Source organism: Jaculus jaculus, chromosome 7, assembly GCF_020740685.1.
Source record: "Jaculus jaculus isolate mJacJac1 chromosome 7, mJacJac1.mat.Y.cur, whole genome shotgun sequence".
NCBI lineage: Eukaryota > Metazoa > Chordata > Mammalia > Rodentia > Dipodidae > Jaculus > Jaculus jaculus.
The window spans coordinates 117,195,073-117,212,608 of NC_059108.1; positions in this window are offsets into that span (position 1 = coordinate 117,195,073).

Here is a 17,536-nt window from a genome sequence, read left to right on the forward strand (position 1 = left end):
TCTTACATTCTTTCTGCCACCTCTTCTGCAATACACCCTGAGCCTTGGAAGGTGTAATAGAGATATTGCAGTACTGAGCTCTCCTGTCTTCTTTCCAGCACCAAGATGCCTTCTGAGTCACATAAGGTCACTGCCATCTGAAAAGAGAAGGTTCTCTACCAAAAGTGAGAACAGCATTAATATATAGGTATGAACATTGAGTAGAGTTTACTGGGCATTTGATAAGCATAGTATATACATTTAGCCAGACAGCAGCAGATATTACTACTCTAGGGCTCATGACTACCCCTGTTTTAAGTTTTCAGTATCAGGGATGTATTCCCTCCCATGGAGTGGGCCTCCATTCCAATTAGAGGGCAGTTGGTTTCTAACATGACAGACATGCCACTATTGTACCCATTGGCTCATTTGGCCTGGCTGGCAAAATTTAAGACTTGCAGTGTCCACTGTTGAGTATCTTCACTGGTGATTGCTCTTTCTCCCATTGAACTGCATGCAGAATGGCTTCTTCCAGCTTTCTGTCAGTGGGTCTACATGGAGGATCTTATCAGTTCAATTCCAGCAGGATTTCTTAGTGGCCTTGCAGCCCAAGTATGTGGAGTCTTCAGCGATTGGGTCTTACCATCTATTCCTGGTGGGAAACCAAGGGCCTCGGCAATGGCCTATAATGTTTTGGGGGCATCAGGAACCTCCCTGGCCAACAACTCACTGGATGATATCCCATCCTATTGGTGCTCCCCCACACCCTTATTTTATACAATATATTCCCCTGACCTAGCTTAGGCCTTTCTCCTCCCTGAAATCTGTTCTTCTGTTTATATATATATATATATATATATACACACATATATATATATATATACATACATACACACATTATCATCCCTTAAAGTCCTTCCCTCTCCTCCCTCCATTGTAGCTTTTTTCTATCCTATGGGCCTCTGCTACTGATTTTTGGTTCCAGCTCACACACATATATACATTTATAGTTGGGATCCACATATGAGAGAACATGCAGCATTTGCCTTTCTGGGCCTGGGCTACCTCAGATCCATCCATTTCCCTGCAAATGTCATAATTTAATTTTTCTTTAATGCTGAATTGAACTCCATTGTATAGATGTACCACATCTTTATTATCCATTATCTGTGGATGGACATCTAGGCTGGTTCCATTTCCTAGCTATTGTGAATAGAGCATCAATAAACATGGTTGTGCAAGTATGTCTAAGGTAGTAAGAAAAGTCATTAGGATATATTCATAGGAGTGCTATAGCTGGATCATATGGTAAATCTACTTTTAGCTGTCTCAAGAACCTCCTCACTGATTTCCCCAGATTACATTCCTACCAACAGTGCAGAAGGATTCCCCTTTTACTGCTCCTTGCCCACATTTATTGCCATTTGTTTTCTTGATGGTAGCCATTCTGACAGGAGAGAAATGGAATCTCAAGGTAGTTTTAATTTGCATTTCCATGATGGCTAAGGATGTAGAACACTTTTTTAGGTGTTTATATGCCATCTCTATTTCTTCCAATGAGAACTCTCTATTTAATTCCGTAGCCCATTTTTAAATTGGATTGTTTGATTTCTTATTGTTCTGTTTCTTGAGTTCTTTGTATATTCTGGATATTAATCCCTTGTCAGATGTGTAGCTGGCAAAGATTTTCTTCCATTCTCTAGGTTTTCTCTTTGCTCTATTCACAGTGTCCTTTGCTATACAAAATCTTTGTAATTTCATGATGTCCCAGTGGATGACTGGTGGTTTTATTTTCTGAGAAATTGGGGTTATACATATGTATCTCATTTTTTGAGACAAGTTTTCTCACTGAAGCTGGAACTCACTGACTTAACTGAATTCGATTAGTTCTGGGTTCAAGGGGCTTGTGTCTTGGCCTCATCAACATGTGTTGCTGTGCTTGGCTTTGTGAGCTGGAGATCTGAACCCAGGTCGTCATGCTTACATGGCAAACACTTAAGGACTGAGCAATCTTCCAAATCCCTCGCCCCCTCCCTTGTGTCTATCTTTATTACATGTACTAAAGCATGCTCACTATGACATTATGGTATCATTGTTTTTCTTTAGGCCAACTGATAGATAGACAAGCTATTAATTGAACAAAGCAGAATCTTTGGCATTGCCCATCCACCTTAACTTAGAATTAAAATAATTTTTTTCAGCTCTTTGATAACAGTTCTTTTCTCTTCAAAGCAATAAGTTTTCAATAATGGAGAGAAAAAAGGAAAAATAAGAGGAGAATTTGACACTCATCATTTCAATTCCTGTTGGTGGGAATCTTCCTAATACTATGCTAAGCTTAGAGAACTGTCCTAGAGTCAAAATCAAGAAACAATAAGTCAATTCAGAGGCCAGAGCATCTATCATTCAACCAAAAGTGTCAACAGCAGGAGTTGAAATAGTTGAAAGAGGCCAGTACATACATTTTGAAAAGATACAGAATTGTACTATTTTTTTTTTCGAGGTAGGGTCTCACTCTAGTTCAGGCTGACCTGAATTCACTATGTACTCTCGGGCTGGCTTCAAACTATGGCCATCCTCTTACCTCTACCTCCCGAGTGCTGGGATTAAAGGTGTGCAGCACCACACTGGTTCTCAGTTATACTTTTATTTTCACTTTACATGAGAAATGTATAAAAGTTGACATTCAGTTTCCAAGTATGAAGATAAGGGAATCCAAGTTCTAAAATGCACCAAGAAAGTCCTCGCTCACCTTGTTTGTGCTTCTTAAAGTCACAGTCACTGCCACAGAAACACGCCAGAGACACATTTTGTCTTTATTAGTTCAGAGGAACTGTCCTCCTTGATAATTTTAGAATTCATCTTGAAGATAGTTTTGTCATTCCTGAAGTCTCTTTAATTGTAATCCAACTTCCTCTATAGTCCAGAACAATGTAAAATATATTTTCATAATGATAAGGGTTTAGGAATCCTTGAATGTTTTTAGTCTCTTCATGTGTTAAGATTCCCTGTTGTTTACAACTCTAAATGACATTACTGTTATTTAAATAAGGGACATCTATGTTGTAAGTTTGACTTCTATGCAACTATAATCTATTAATATTGGGATTCTCTAAACTTTTTCTAGGGAAGCTTATATCCCTGGATTCTGATACTTACAGGTTGTTTGTCTTTCAGATGTTTCTTTATGGATGTCCAAGAACAATTATGGGACATGAATTTAGGAAATGTTTTTCATTTGGAAAATGAAATGAGAAACATTTTCCTTTTTAGCTAAAAGGAATGAGTACAGGATGTAGGCGTTTCATAGTTTTATTTTGTTTTGAAAATAGACTACTTAAAAATGTTCTGTCTTTCAGATTAGAGATTCTGCAACTCTTACCTCTTAAGAAAAAAACATAACAAAACTCTTAATGTATGATTCTTTGTCTGTGTGATAGCATGGATGCATTGTTTTATTTGATACCTAATATATTGAAGCTTGTAAGAGGCAGAGTCTCACATATATTTAAATATTATCCTGAAATATGTTGGATGTATGTGATTTGTGTGTGCTGTGTGGCTCTTTTAAGACTAGAAAAATGTACACATTCCTCAACATGTTCTACAGTAGATCCAACTAATAAAATTTGTTACTAAATAATATAAAAAAAGATACAGAACTGAGGGTAAAACCCCAAACCTTCAGTATGTTTAGATGACAAATGTTCCTTGTCAAAAGAAACAGTTAACTTTTATAAAATCATACCATAATGTAATATTCATTATGGATGGAAGATTCATGAGTAGAAGAACAACTACATTTTCCCCAGAGTATACTTATATGTATAATTTAATACAAGGAGGCAAGACTAGATATTTTTGAATTTTGTTAAAATTTTTAGAATTTCAGAAATTATGCTATCTGACACAGTTTTGACATTTCACATGTCAGTTTTAAGTAATCTTTCCTTGGCTTGTATAGAACTGCTAATCTCAAGTGCCAGAATATTTTAAAGTTAACTTTTAGAAACCAATTGCCAAATTGAAGTTTATTAATTAGTTTAAAAATCTGTAGTGTATGGTGGGGCTAATTTGGCAGACAAATATCTCTGGTTTTTTTTTTCTATAAGGACATTGATATTTTATGTCTGACATTTAATACTGTGAGAAAGTAGAGAAAATAATTTAGACTTGTGGCTGTTGGTTTACTACAAAAACCAAAAATGCTCACAAGAAGTAGACAGATTCATATGCATGGTGGTTCTAGAGTTCTGAAATATCCTCATACTTTACTGAGAGATCATCTTTCTTGTATTGTCTAGTACTGCTTTTCTCTCTTAACTGGGTCTAAAGCACATTAGCCCAGTTTTAAGAATTAGGCCCATAAGGAAAGTTTAGTGTTCTTTAATTTCTCATGTCACCCAAAAGAACAAGTGTGTAGAATGAGCGAAGGATTTTCCCAGTGGAACCACGTAGAAGTCAGGACCAAATGGAAGATAAAAATAGCTATGGCCAATGCCATCACATTATCACAATATGTTTGCCCAGTTGGAAAGCTAAATCTTGTGTAAGTAAGGCCCCATGTTGTGTGCTTATCTCACATAACTTCTGGTAGATTCAGAACTGCTTTTAATGATAACCATGAATCTAGGGTATTTTTTAGAAGCATTTCTGCTGGAATAGTCCAAACACATCTATCCAGCCTACATAGAAGCAGCAGAAAGTTCATTGCTTTTGCCCCAGGCTTACACTTATATCTAGTGTCTCCCCGAAGTATATTCCTTAGTCACAAAGGAGACAGGGAAAAAAAATAGCATGCCTTTCTCAGTGCTATGAAGCACACCTTTGACTTGTGGGATAGCCTGTGTGTTACCTTAAATAAGGAGCAGCAACATGTAGTGACATAACATGGGCCCGCTTTATTAACTGGTGTTTGTTTAAAAAAAATCAACATGAATCAATTGCATATGAAAATGCTTTGTATGTATATGTCAGCTTCCTATTGAGTGATCCGTGGTATTTCATATTTAGTCTGCTGTAACAACAGAGTTAATGCGTTTAATTTGATAGAAGCATAAGCATACTTTAAAAGGTGAGAGGAAATCATCGTACCAAGCTAGACAATCCAGAGGGCCAGCAGTGAATGTCTCCAGTCAGTAGCAATTTTGGGGGTGGGATTAGTACATGATGCTAAGAAGGCAGGCTTCACTTCCTTGAGCTTCGAAACTCGTTGCTAAGCAATACCAACACTACAGCTGTGTAAAAGATATGAAAACATAATTCAGTTATGGAAACAATAAAAACGCTTATGTTTTCAAAGGAGGTTGCAGTAATACATAATTTTTAGAGCAAAACCACTGTAGAGCTCACACAGAGGCTACAGAGCAGCAGCAAATTATTCAGATTTATGAAGGGGTTGTGTGAGATTATCAAGAACCTGATGTGAAATCGGGTTAAGCCTCCCTGCCATCCATCACTCCCCCAGAACAGGAAAATAACTATCAGCACAATAACATTACAAGAAACCACACAGACACAAGAGATTTATTTCACCAATATAATGCCATTAGATCAAAGCTGGATTTAAAGTTCATATTTTGTAGGTGGGATATTTTCATTCACATAAAATTGTTGCTAAACTTAACAGGCATTTTACACTAAAAAAGGAAAACATAAAAGGCATCAAATAAATGCAACAACTTAACTTTGTATACACAAGTATATTTCTTTTAAACAAACATATTTTCACATATGATTTGAAATTATCAGACATTTTAGTTAATTTTAAGGTATATTTGTGTTTGAATAATAAGTAATTCAGAGACCGACTTGTTGTTGCTGGAAAGGAACTTCCAGATTGCAAACTGACCAGAGACCCTGACCTCCATGTGCACTCCCAACACAAATATATAAATAAGTAAATAAATTCATTTAAAAAACTAAGTATTTACAGGGCATTGGTGGTGCACACCTTTAATTCCAGAACTCAGGAGGCAGAGGTAGGAGGATCACCATGAGTTCAAGGCCACCTTGAGACTACATAGTGAATTCCAGGTCAGTCTGAGCTAGAGTGAAACCCTACCTCAATTAAAAAACAAACAAACAAACAAAAAAAACAAACAAACCAAGTATTAGCTTTTCATAGGCTGGTGTATTTTGTGATCTATACTTCATGGAATGTTCTGTTTATAAGTTTATATGTCCTTTGCATGTTGCCTGTAAACTCATCTGGAGAGAAAACCTAGAACTTTGTTGGGGCTATTAAGTATTGTACTCCAATGGAGTTGTCAGGATAAGATATTTCTAACACTTAGAATAAAATATGTTGATTTGCTTTTAAAAGTATTCATGAAGAGCAGTAAGTCATTCAGCACTGTATCGGTCACCCAGACCCAATAGAGACCTCTGAGCTGGAAAATTGTGTGTTGGAAGAAGAGCAGGTGTTCACACTAAAATTGTCCCTCACACACATGGGGTCAGTTATGGTGAGAAGAGATACATTGACAAGCGTCCATCAGCTAGTGATACGGACACAGTGGAGACTCGTGTCTTACCAGGCTCACTGGACCTGTGGTATAAAGCAGCCTTACCTGTGCCTCTCATATCTTGGCAAATGAATAATCCAATGCTTGCCATAAGAATTTTAAAGGATGAGGCTGTGTGGGTATAGTTGAGCATCCTGTATTTGGGGAAGACATGGATATACAGGAAAATCTTTCTTTTCTCAAAGGAATGGCATAGAAGTAAGCTTGATAAATAACAGCTCTGAGGAATCAAGAAGAGGAATCAGAGGACTATACATGACCTCATGACCATGGGCTACTAAGACTCCAGGTATCTTACAGGGTTGAAGACAAGGATCACAATCCATTAGAATGTCCCTTGTGTCCTTGGAGGGGAAAGTGTGCAGACAGAGCTCTGGCAAGTATAACAGAGCTGATAGCTCTGCAGCTGGGGGAGGCATGGCGTTCCTTACAGAACCGCGATGGCTTGCAAGCGTACACAGATGAAAAGAAGCTACTTTTCTGTCAAAATTTCTCTGTTTTACTAGACCAATTAGCTCTTCCTTAAAGACAGAACCTTTAACGAACATCTTGAGAAGGTTGTTTAACTTCTTAGTCCAGCAATTTGAACCTTTAATCTTATATTCTATTTAAAGTTTTCCTTTGAACCCACCCGATTACCTCGCCTAAGCCTGTCTCAAGGGAGAGGTGTGTGATCTGTCTCATCGATGCTGCCAGATGGTAAGTCGGAGGAAAGCATGTTCCAGATGTGTTCCATGTCACCCTCCACTTTCATCCCTTCATCTTGTTCATTCTTTCCCTTGTCCCTTTGTCCCTCCTTTTTCCCCATCTCAGTTTCTGCTTTCCTTTTTTATTTTTTTCATTCTCTCTGTATCTGTTATGGTCCTTCTCTTGCTTCTTCTTCTTTCTCTTCCTGTTTTGCCACCACTTCCCCCATCCTTTCTTTCTACTAATAACATTTTTATTGTGAAGTATGACAAAGGTAGTCCTACATCCCAGTTTGCTTGGCTAGCCCTTGCTGTACCTTCTGTCTGAATAATAATGTCCATTGCCTGCTATTATCAAAGATACGTAGGATTAGATGGCTACCCATCCATGTTACAAATAACACCGATAAAGAAAAGTGAACAGAACATAAATCCAGGGCTCTGTCGATTATTTGTAAGCTAATATTTGTGTAGGATCCCCAGATGCCAAAGTAAAATGCTTCCTGTACTCAGGAAAACTTCATTCTTTGGCATATTACTAACAAAGGTGACCACGATCCTTCTTTCGAATCCTATGTTTATTTTCATGGTATGATAATGCTCCAACTGATTGCCATACCATTTTTAATGTATTTTACGGTTGAGGGCAGTTGAGCAGTTTCTGGTTTGAAGCTCAACAATAGTGCTGAAATGTGCACTTGCATATGTACATGTAGGTGTACATTATTGGTGAGGTGGTAAATTGGTGAAGCCATTATGAAAAGAAATGTGAAGAAGTAAATTGAAATAATAAAAGTAATTAAAGATATACCTTCCAATGAACCTATAGATCACCTTCTGAGTATGTCACAGTTTCCTAAGCAACAGTCAAATTAAAAGGCAAGAGACTAAGATAGCATACACTCACTTAATTTCATTAGCTATAAAAGGATATCTTCTAAAAATCAAAATAGAGCTACAGAGATAGCTTAGTGATTAAGGTGCTTGCCTGCAAAGTCTAAGGACCCAGGTTTGATTCCCCAGGCCCCACACAAGCCAGATGCACAAGGTGACTCATGAGTCTAGAGTTTGTTTGCAGTGGCTGGAGGCCCTGGTGCACCAATTCTTTCTATTTGCCTCTTCATCTCTCTGTGTATCTCTCTCTCTCTTTCTCAAATGAATAAAATATTTTCTTTAACAAATCCAAGTAGTGAGTCCATATGTTAAAAAGAAGATAACTTTAAAACTTCTACAAAGGACAGAATCAGAGGTATGGACTTTACTGCTTAGGTTCTCAGTACTGTTTGATTATTCAGAAATATAGATTGTGTTAGGTACATTATGTTAACCCTTACTGGTTGTATTAGTCCATTTTCTGTTGCTATAGCAGAATACCCAAGGGTAAGGAATTTATAAATAAAAGAGGTTTAAGTAAATTCACATTTTGCAGGCTAGAAATTCAAGACTTGGAGTGTCCCATGGTAGGTGGAAAAACAAGGATGAAATATTACATAATGAAACAGGGATCCTGAAAAGACATTCAGTTATTCAAGGATCTTTATTTCAATACCTAAACTGTTGGTTTTTCTCGGGGAAAGATGCTGAACTTTGTTGATTGTTCTTTTGCATTTTTGAAGTCAATAGACAAAATCATGTGGTTTTAATATTTTATTATATTGATGTAATATATCAGACTGTTTGATTTGTATACATCAAACTACCCTTGCATGCCTGGGATATTTTCTCCTCAGTCATTGCGTATAATCTTTTGGATGGTTTGCTGAAATTAGTTTTCTAATATTTCATTGAGAATCTAACATCAATGTTCATCATTATTCTTGCAGTGTCTGCCTAGCTTCAGTATCAAGGTGAGGCTGATTTCATAAAATGTGCTTGGGAGTACTTCCTAGAGCTCTTTTTTCTTTTTTCCTTTTTAAAGAAGAACTTAAGAAGTAATTTACTTGTGCATGAAACCAGCTGGTTCAGAGTATATCTCTGTTGGAAGATGTCTAATTACTTCTTCAATCTCTTTGTTCAAATTCCCATTTTCTATTCACTTAATTATGATAGGTTAGATTTTTCAGAAATGTATCTATTTTCTCTAAATTTCCTAAAATTTTGCTATATAATTGTTGCTAGTAGTTCTTTATGATCCTTTGTGTTTCTGAGGCATCTGCTATAATAGACTTGCTTGCATTTGTGAGTTGTGTCACGTGATTCTACCCTCTTCCTTAGTCTAGCCAGGACAAAGTTGCCTTAATGTCTGAAGTTTCCTATGTGACTCCCCATTGTGTCCTAGGCTGCAGGAGTTTTTCAAATCAGTTTTCAGCTGGTAGGCTGACATGATTCTTGGTGACAGTAGTCAGAGGTCCTGATACTTGCTTTTACTTTAGCTGGTATCATCCCTTTTCCTATAATGTCTGATATGGGCCATAAGCAACAAGCTATGGTCCAAGGCCACAGGTGTAAAGAGAATCCATGGAGCTGCTGGACTCAGTATCCTGAACTATTATAGTGCCTGTGGTATTGGTGTGGGTGTATTCTATGAGGCATGTGGTAGATACAGCTCCCTTACCAAGCCTGCAATTTATGCCTCTGAGGCACTGCCTCATAGCTTAGGCCCAGAGGGAAGAGATGTAGCTATGACTCTAATCCTGAGGGTCAGTGCACAGGACCAGCACTACTTCAGGGCACAAGAAGTCTTTCATAGGCTCATGCTCCAGACAATAGGCACTTCTGCCATCTTGGTGCCAGAGACAACAGGCCACAGTGACAATTCAAGCATCAGAAGAGAGGAAACTGTGCTATGGTAAACTTGTAATCCAGTAGCCATTCTGTGGAGCCATGTACAATAGCAGTAAGGACCCCAGGATTTCAGGGGACAGCTATGGGTTGTGCTCGGCAAGGTGAGGGACATTGGAACAATGAGTGTGGCATCAGTTAACTTCTCATTGCTGGGACAAAATACCTGACCAGATACAGCTTGCAGAAAGAAAGGGTTTATATTCAGCATACAGGATTCAGGGGAAGAGGCATAGTAGACCTATGCAGGAAGCCTGTGTCACATCTTCAAATCATCATGGAGGAAGGCAAGACATCTAGTGGGGATGAGTTGTTAGCACCCCAGGGCCCACCTGTAGCAGCTCTCTTCCTTCAGCCAAGTTCCATCTCTTCAGGGATCCACAATCTTCTCAAATAGTGTCACCAACTGGGGATTAAGGATTCAGACACCTGAATCTGGGGGACAATTTATATTCAAACCACCACAGGTGCACACGTTATGGAAGTAGAACACCTTATTAACTCATTCTCTGAGTGTGCATGTGGGTTGCATGGGAGAACACTGATCAAGATCCAAGGAGGTGGAAAGCTGTCATTATTTAATTTGTAGGGTGGCATTGCACAGCCAAGGTAAAGCTCTCTTTCTCTGGGGACAGGTTGCCACCCTAACTTAGGCAACAGCATGCATGTGACTAGTTCATTTAGTAAAAGCTTCAGTTCCTGGCACACACCTTTAATCCCAACACTCAGGAGGCAGAGGTAGGAGGATCACCATGAATTCAAGGCCACCCTGAGACTCCATAGTGAATTCCAGGTAATCCTCATCTAGAGTGAAACCCTACCTTGAAAAACCAAAAACAAACAAAGAAAGAAAAGAAGGTAGAAACAAAACAACTCATTTCCCAAGGAGACCAGCAACAGCTAGTTCAAACACCGAGCGATATAGTAATTACACAGGGTTGGGTTCAGCTTTTCTGCTAAGTCTTCCCTAGTGTGGTACCGGGGTTCCTCATGGGCTATGGTGTCAGGGTCATGGCTTCTCCTCTGGCACAAGCCTCATAATAATTTCTAAGTGCTCTTATAATTCCTACAAATATTCAATTTTAAAGGTTCTTATTCTGGTTTGATACTCATTAATTTTCAGTGTTTCAAAATATTCCATTTATTGCCCTGCCTTTCATCCCTAAATCCCTTTTGGTGCTTATGTTTGTTTGTTGCCTTTATTCCTCACATTAAAGTCTTTTCCTCAACTGCCTAGTGACTTTATCAAATAGCAAACACTTAGAAGCTGGTGGTAAGCTCCATGTGTTTGCCAATGTCTTGTTCATTCACGTCTTCTCCTTTGCAGAATGAAACACTAATTGGCTATCTCCAGGCTGTTTCTCTTGCATGGACTGACAACCCCACATGTAAATCATTTCAAATTCACAGAGCGAGATATCCCTGCCTTCCTTATCCCCAAAAGGAATTAGTGACTTAATTGACAATATGGATTTCAGTTTATTCTGGGTTTAATACAGTAACCACCAGCTGTGCTTTCTTCCCCAAGTCCAGAGTCTCTGATTCAACAAGGAAATAATTTTTAGGGTGACATTGCACAACCAAGGTAAAGCTCTGTTTCTCTGGGGACAGGTTGCCACCCTAACTTAGGCAACAGCATGCATGTGTGTTCAGTTTTGAAAATTCTCAAAGCTTTGTACTTAAGATGTAGACATTATATTTGTGTATATTTCAAATACATACATATATGTAATTCAAATTTTCAAAATTTCATTTAGTGCTTCTTGAATAAGTAAGCTTTATGAAAACAGTAAAGATAAGTTCATGTTTGAAATTTCAAACATCTCTTCCCCAGGCTACCGTTTTAGCTTCTTACTTGGTTTCATTCTTTCTATTCTCACCTACTTCTATCCAGCGTATTTATGTTACCTTACACACAGTGTGTTGCTTTGCCTATATGTCAACATGTACATTGTGAGCAAATATGATCATGTCTTTTTCTGTGCTTATATCTCTGTCATATATTAACTTCATTGTGTTAAATATACTTAACATGAGTCCTAGCTTCTCAGTACAATATTAAATATACAATACAGCATTGCAAACCTCCTGCCATAGGGTAGAAAATTCTGCATATATGAGATGCATAAATTCTATATAAACATGTTGAAATTTTAAATAGTAACTTGGGTTATACTTAGTTTGATTTGGGGTTATAGGCACATTGGTATTTTTTTTTAATCCTCTAATAAGCAGAGCTTTTTTTGTTGCTCTCTGCCTCAAGGATGTCTCGTGTTTCATCTTCTTATAGAACTTCTTCCCTTTTCTTTCTTCAGCCTTCACCAACACCATCTAGTGAAAACTCAATACAAATCTCATTTCCCCAAAAAACATTCTGTATCTCTGTCCTACATGTAACCTCTACTTCAGCATAGGCCTATTTATTTCAGTATAGTTTAGGTTTGGCCATATCTAACAGAAAAGTGGCTTAAACATACCAAGGCCTCCTTTTCCTTTATATAAACCTAAAGTAAGCAGACATAGGTAGGTGGATATTATAGCTGTATTTATTTCATTTTTTATTAATTTTGAACTTTAATCCATGAACCAATGTTATGTTGCTCATATTCCCATCAGGTTGTACTTGTATATACCCTTTCCAACTCCCCAGTTCATTTGAGGGCCGTCCTAAGTGGGAATACTGTCCTTCACTATGGGGTCCTGAATGCAACAATCTCCAGGAGAAAGCAATGCCTCAGAGTACCCCATCCCACCCTGTGGCTCTTACAATCTTTCCATTCCCTCTTCTGCAATGTTCCCTGGGCCTTGGTAAGTATGCTGCAAGTCTATTTACTGTTGAGCTCTCTGCAGCCTCTGAATTTCTGTTTTGATGAGTTTTGAGTGTTCTCAGTATCTATTGCTATCTCCCTGGAGCTGGCTGTCAGGCTAGCCATGAGAACAGCACTTATGTTTAAATCACCAATTTCTCTGTAATATCTCCTGGGACCTGGCAGATGTGATAGAGGTGGCTCATCTCATGTTATACAGCCAGCTGTCTCTTCTTGTCATATTGATGGATCTTGGTTCTCCCTGGTTTTTGCTGCCATGTTATTACAACTTTATAATAATCAAGAACTAGGCTCTTTGTGTTTTATTCTGTCCCATCATATTTAGCCTGATTAACTTCAATGTCAATGTACCATCATAAGATTGTATGTGCTCTGGTCTTGCCATTTATTCTGAGTGACAGGAATGGGGTAAGGGAAAAGACCCTCCCCTAGCTAAATAATCTCCCTGCGAATGAGGCTTTCCAAGAAATCATACCCAGTGATGTTTGCTTAATTCTCTCAGCCATACCTTGCTACAACCAAGTATCTCAATTCTTTCCTTCTGCAAACTAAAATACATGTGTGTGCTTTGTTTTTAAGCTGAACACATTACTGCCTTGATAGACGTGTTCCATAGAGAAAAGAACATAGATGAAAAAAACATGAGAGTAGCAAACTTCACCAAACAAGTCCCACTATTTAGTTATATATTTGTGGGGTTCCTTCATGTCTGTTACCATTTCAGAGACTACAACTCAGAGAGGAAAGAGCCATATCCTTTTTAAATCAGTCTCTTTCATAGCGCCTATCTCACCAAACGCTCATAATAAACAGTGATTTAATGAATGAATAGATTTGGTTATTGATGGCACAATGTTGAATTGTCCTTATCATTAATTCTTTTATACACTCTAATAATTTAACTCATAGTTGAATGCTTCCCAAACTGGACAACATGGCCCATTTGGGATTTAATCAATGGAGATCCAATTTTCCTTTTAATACAGATCCTGAGAAGAAATTTACATAAAGGCATTTCATAGCTCAACTGATGTGCATTAAAAATTTCTAGACTTTTTAAAGTATTTGACCCACCATCAACTGCTTTGGCTTTCAAAGTCCATCTTATTAATATTCATACTGGATTTCAACAAAAGGCATTTTGCCAATTTTAGAATTTGCAATAACTCATGAGCTAAAAATATTTTTTTAATCAAGCACTGAACTTTGTGGTCCCAGTTCATTTGCCCTTGGTAAAAATGCAGCTTCCAACAGAACAGCTTATATAGCTGATTATAGCTCTTATGAAAGCTATAAGCATTCTCAGTACAGAAGATGAGTCCAAGAAAGAAAGCATCCTGACAGTTTTCTGTTGACCTCTCTGTTCAAAATTCAGATGTACAACAACCGAGGTCCCTTCCCCCAAAATGCAGATTTGTAAACCATATTGCAAAATAATGTAAGTTAGCCACATTCTACAGCTTAACTAAATTTCTAAATTTCTTGTCTGCATGGGAAAAATTGGGATAAGAATTATGTACCAATGAAGACTTTCTTTTTCAAAAATAAATACCCTTAATGTGGGCTGGGGAAATGGCTCAGCAGTTAAAGATTCTTGCTTGCAAAGCCTGAGGTCCCATTTCAATTCTCTAGTACCCACATAAAGCCATATGTATAAGGTAGTGCATGCATCTGGAGTGCATTTGCAGTAGCAAGGGACCCTGGCTCACTCACTCATTCTCATTCTCATTCTCTCTCTCTCTCTCTCCTTACAAATAAATAAAATAAAATAAATAATAAAGAAAAAAATAATCTTAATGCCACATACATGGCACTGCATAAAACAACAGCCCCTAGGACTACCATGTCATTATCATTCAGAACTAAAGTGACCTATGGGCCTCCCTTTATGAAGCAGTATACTCGTGAAAGAAAGCCCAAGGGTCAGTACCTATGTACCTATGATGAGAAATTGACAGTGAAATGTCCACACTCTTCTGTCAACACATACATGTTTACCTGATTGGATTATTTTTATCCTGCTCATCTTAAAACCTTGGAGCTATATTGGGGGATGAAATAAGTCCAAACATAAGGGGCTCTGAAATAGAAAATATAAGGAGCTCTGAAACAGAATTTGGGGCAGAAACAAAGGTGAAACACACCATAATGAGACAAGAATAATCCCCCAGCTAAAGAAACTCACACTCAACAAGTGTATTGGTATACCTTTCCACTCTAAATATTGGGTATCATGAGATATTCTAAGGCTGCATTGGTAGGTAAAGCAGACATGGTCCTGTGAGACATTATCTATCCAGGGGCCCAGATCCTTAAGAAAAATCAAGCCTATAACCACCTGATTCACAGTTCACATGTTTCATTTATTACTACAGTGTATTTAACACATGAAACTGTTGGTGATTGTGGTGAAACAACTTCAAGTTAACTGTAAACAGAAGCTTTCCTCTAACTGCCCTGGAAAGGACTGGAGACTAAACAGACTAAACACCTCATTCATTAAATATCCCAAGATCCTTTAGCATTAGTACATACCTGAAGAGCCAAACATGTATACCTGTTGAGCTATGCCAGAGGGATTCTATTCATTCCAATTAATGGTGACATTTTGGGGTGCATGTGGCTTATTCATGTGCCATCTTAAAGATTTCCTAACTGAATATGCAATGCAAATTGGCAGGACTTGGGACTGAGCTGTCATTCGGGGAGCAGCAAACCCCTCAGAGATGTGAATCAAATCTCTTTGTTCCACATAAGGATTTAAACATCCCATAATTTCCTTCAATTTCTATTGACAAAACAGCTATACTTCATAACCTTATTAAAATCATAAAAAGGATAAATGTCATATTGTCCACAGGTACTTTGTTCAGTATAATTGTCCTATGCATTTTTTTTTTCCATAGAAAGGACTCTAAACTGTGGTTCTCTCACAGTATGCTATATTTTCTGAAAACGTTGTTCAACTCTACCCTCTGGGTAAAGGGAAGCACCAACATCTATCATCTACATAATTACCATAGAAGAGTAGGACACAATTGCCTTTTAATTTTAGATGGACCAGTGGATAGCAGGACATGTTTAATGTTGAACATGCCAGCATGACAACCTAGGTCATCAAGTTTGAAGCTCTTCCAATACAAGGAAATATTGTAAATTCTTACCCAAAACATGGGAATAAAATGATTTCTCTCTTTTTATCAGGGCTGAATAAGATAGGTACAATATTTTTTATTTTTCTTCCGTGGGTCTGTGATCCACTGAGTTTACTTAGGTATGCCTACATGAGCATAATTGGGGTATTATTTACCAGCGTACATGCACAAAACAACTGCAAAAAATGTCTCTTACTGCTTGAGCCATCATTAAATGCTAATAATTCTTCAGGGAGGAATGGGGGTCTCATGCCTTCCTCATGATGGGATGCTGATGGGCCCAATGTTGTGTGGACTCTGTGCAATTTACAACAGATGCTGTATGTCATGAATGCAATGGTCATGTTATTCCTGGAACACAGCATTCCAAAGCCCTCTTCACTGTCCACTGACTCTTATATTCTTTCTGACCCCTCTTTGGCATTGTTCCCTAAGCCTTGGAACAGGTGATCTAGATGTTTCATTTGTTGAACACTCCATTGTCACTTATTCTCAGCACTTTGATTAGTTTTGAATCTTCTCAGTAGTCACTACCATCTGGAAAAAGAAGCTTCTCTAACAAAAGGAGAGAACAGCATTAATATATGAGTATAAATATAACTATTTAGAGGAAAAATTGATGAACACACATGTCCATTTAACCAAACAACAGTAGTAGCTTGCCTCTTAGAACTTAAGATTTCTCCCGCATAGTCTTTTGACTAGTTTTAATCTTTTTTTTTTTTTCTAATAGCAATCATGAATTCACTTTCAAGGAGCTAACCAGAGAACATTTGGACACTCCCATATCATTCATGTCACTAGTGCACTAGTGGACACATCCCAAACGGCTGATGGGTTGTGTGTAGCTCACAGGGTCCATTGCTGGGTAAGACTGCTGATGACTTTTCTCCCCCAGCAGACTACTGCATAGTAACTTCCATCAACACAACACTTCTTAAAAGTAAAATTCAAGGTATTCTGCAAAGAAACTAGAAGAATGTGAAGAAATCATCATTTCTATTGTTGTCAGAAATCATCACATAGAATGAATCTACAGTTTTAATAGAAAGGAGTACATCTCTTAGTTTTAAAGGGGATCACTCCCATTAATGCAAAAGTTCCTTTAATACATTTAAATATTGTCTTTAATAATAGGGTTGACTAGAGACATGAAAGACTGAATAATGTTACATTATAGTGTCATATCATAATTTTACATTATGTGATTTTTTTTTTGTTTTGTTTTTTTTGAGGTAGGGTCTCACTCTAGCCCAGGCTGACCTGGAATTCACTCTGTAGTCTCAGGGTGGCCTGGAACTCACAGCGATCCTCCTACCTCTGCCTCCCGAGTGCTGGGTTAAAGACGTGCGCCACCATGCCCGGCTCTGGATTATGTGACTTTAAATTTTACATTTAATATTACATTAGTTTCATACCATAATTAAGCATCTTTTGATACATTAATGATGATTTGAGTTATTTATATTTTTTGGTCATTATGAAAAAGCATGCTGTTAGTATTCAGATATGACTTACTACATTGATATATTTTCATTTATCATAACAATATATGCAAAAGTAGAGTTACCAGATCATAT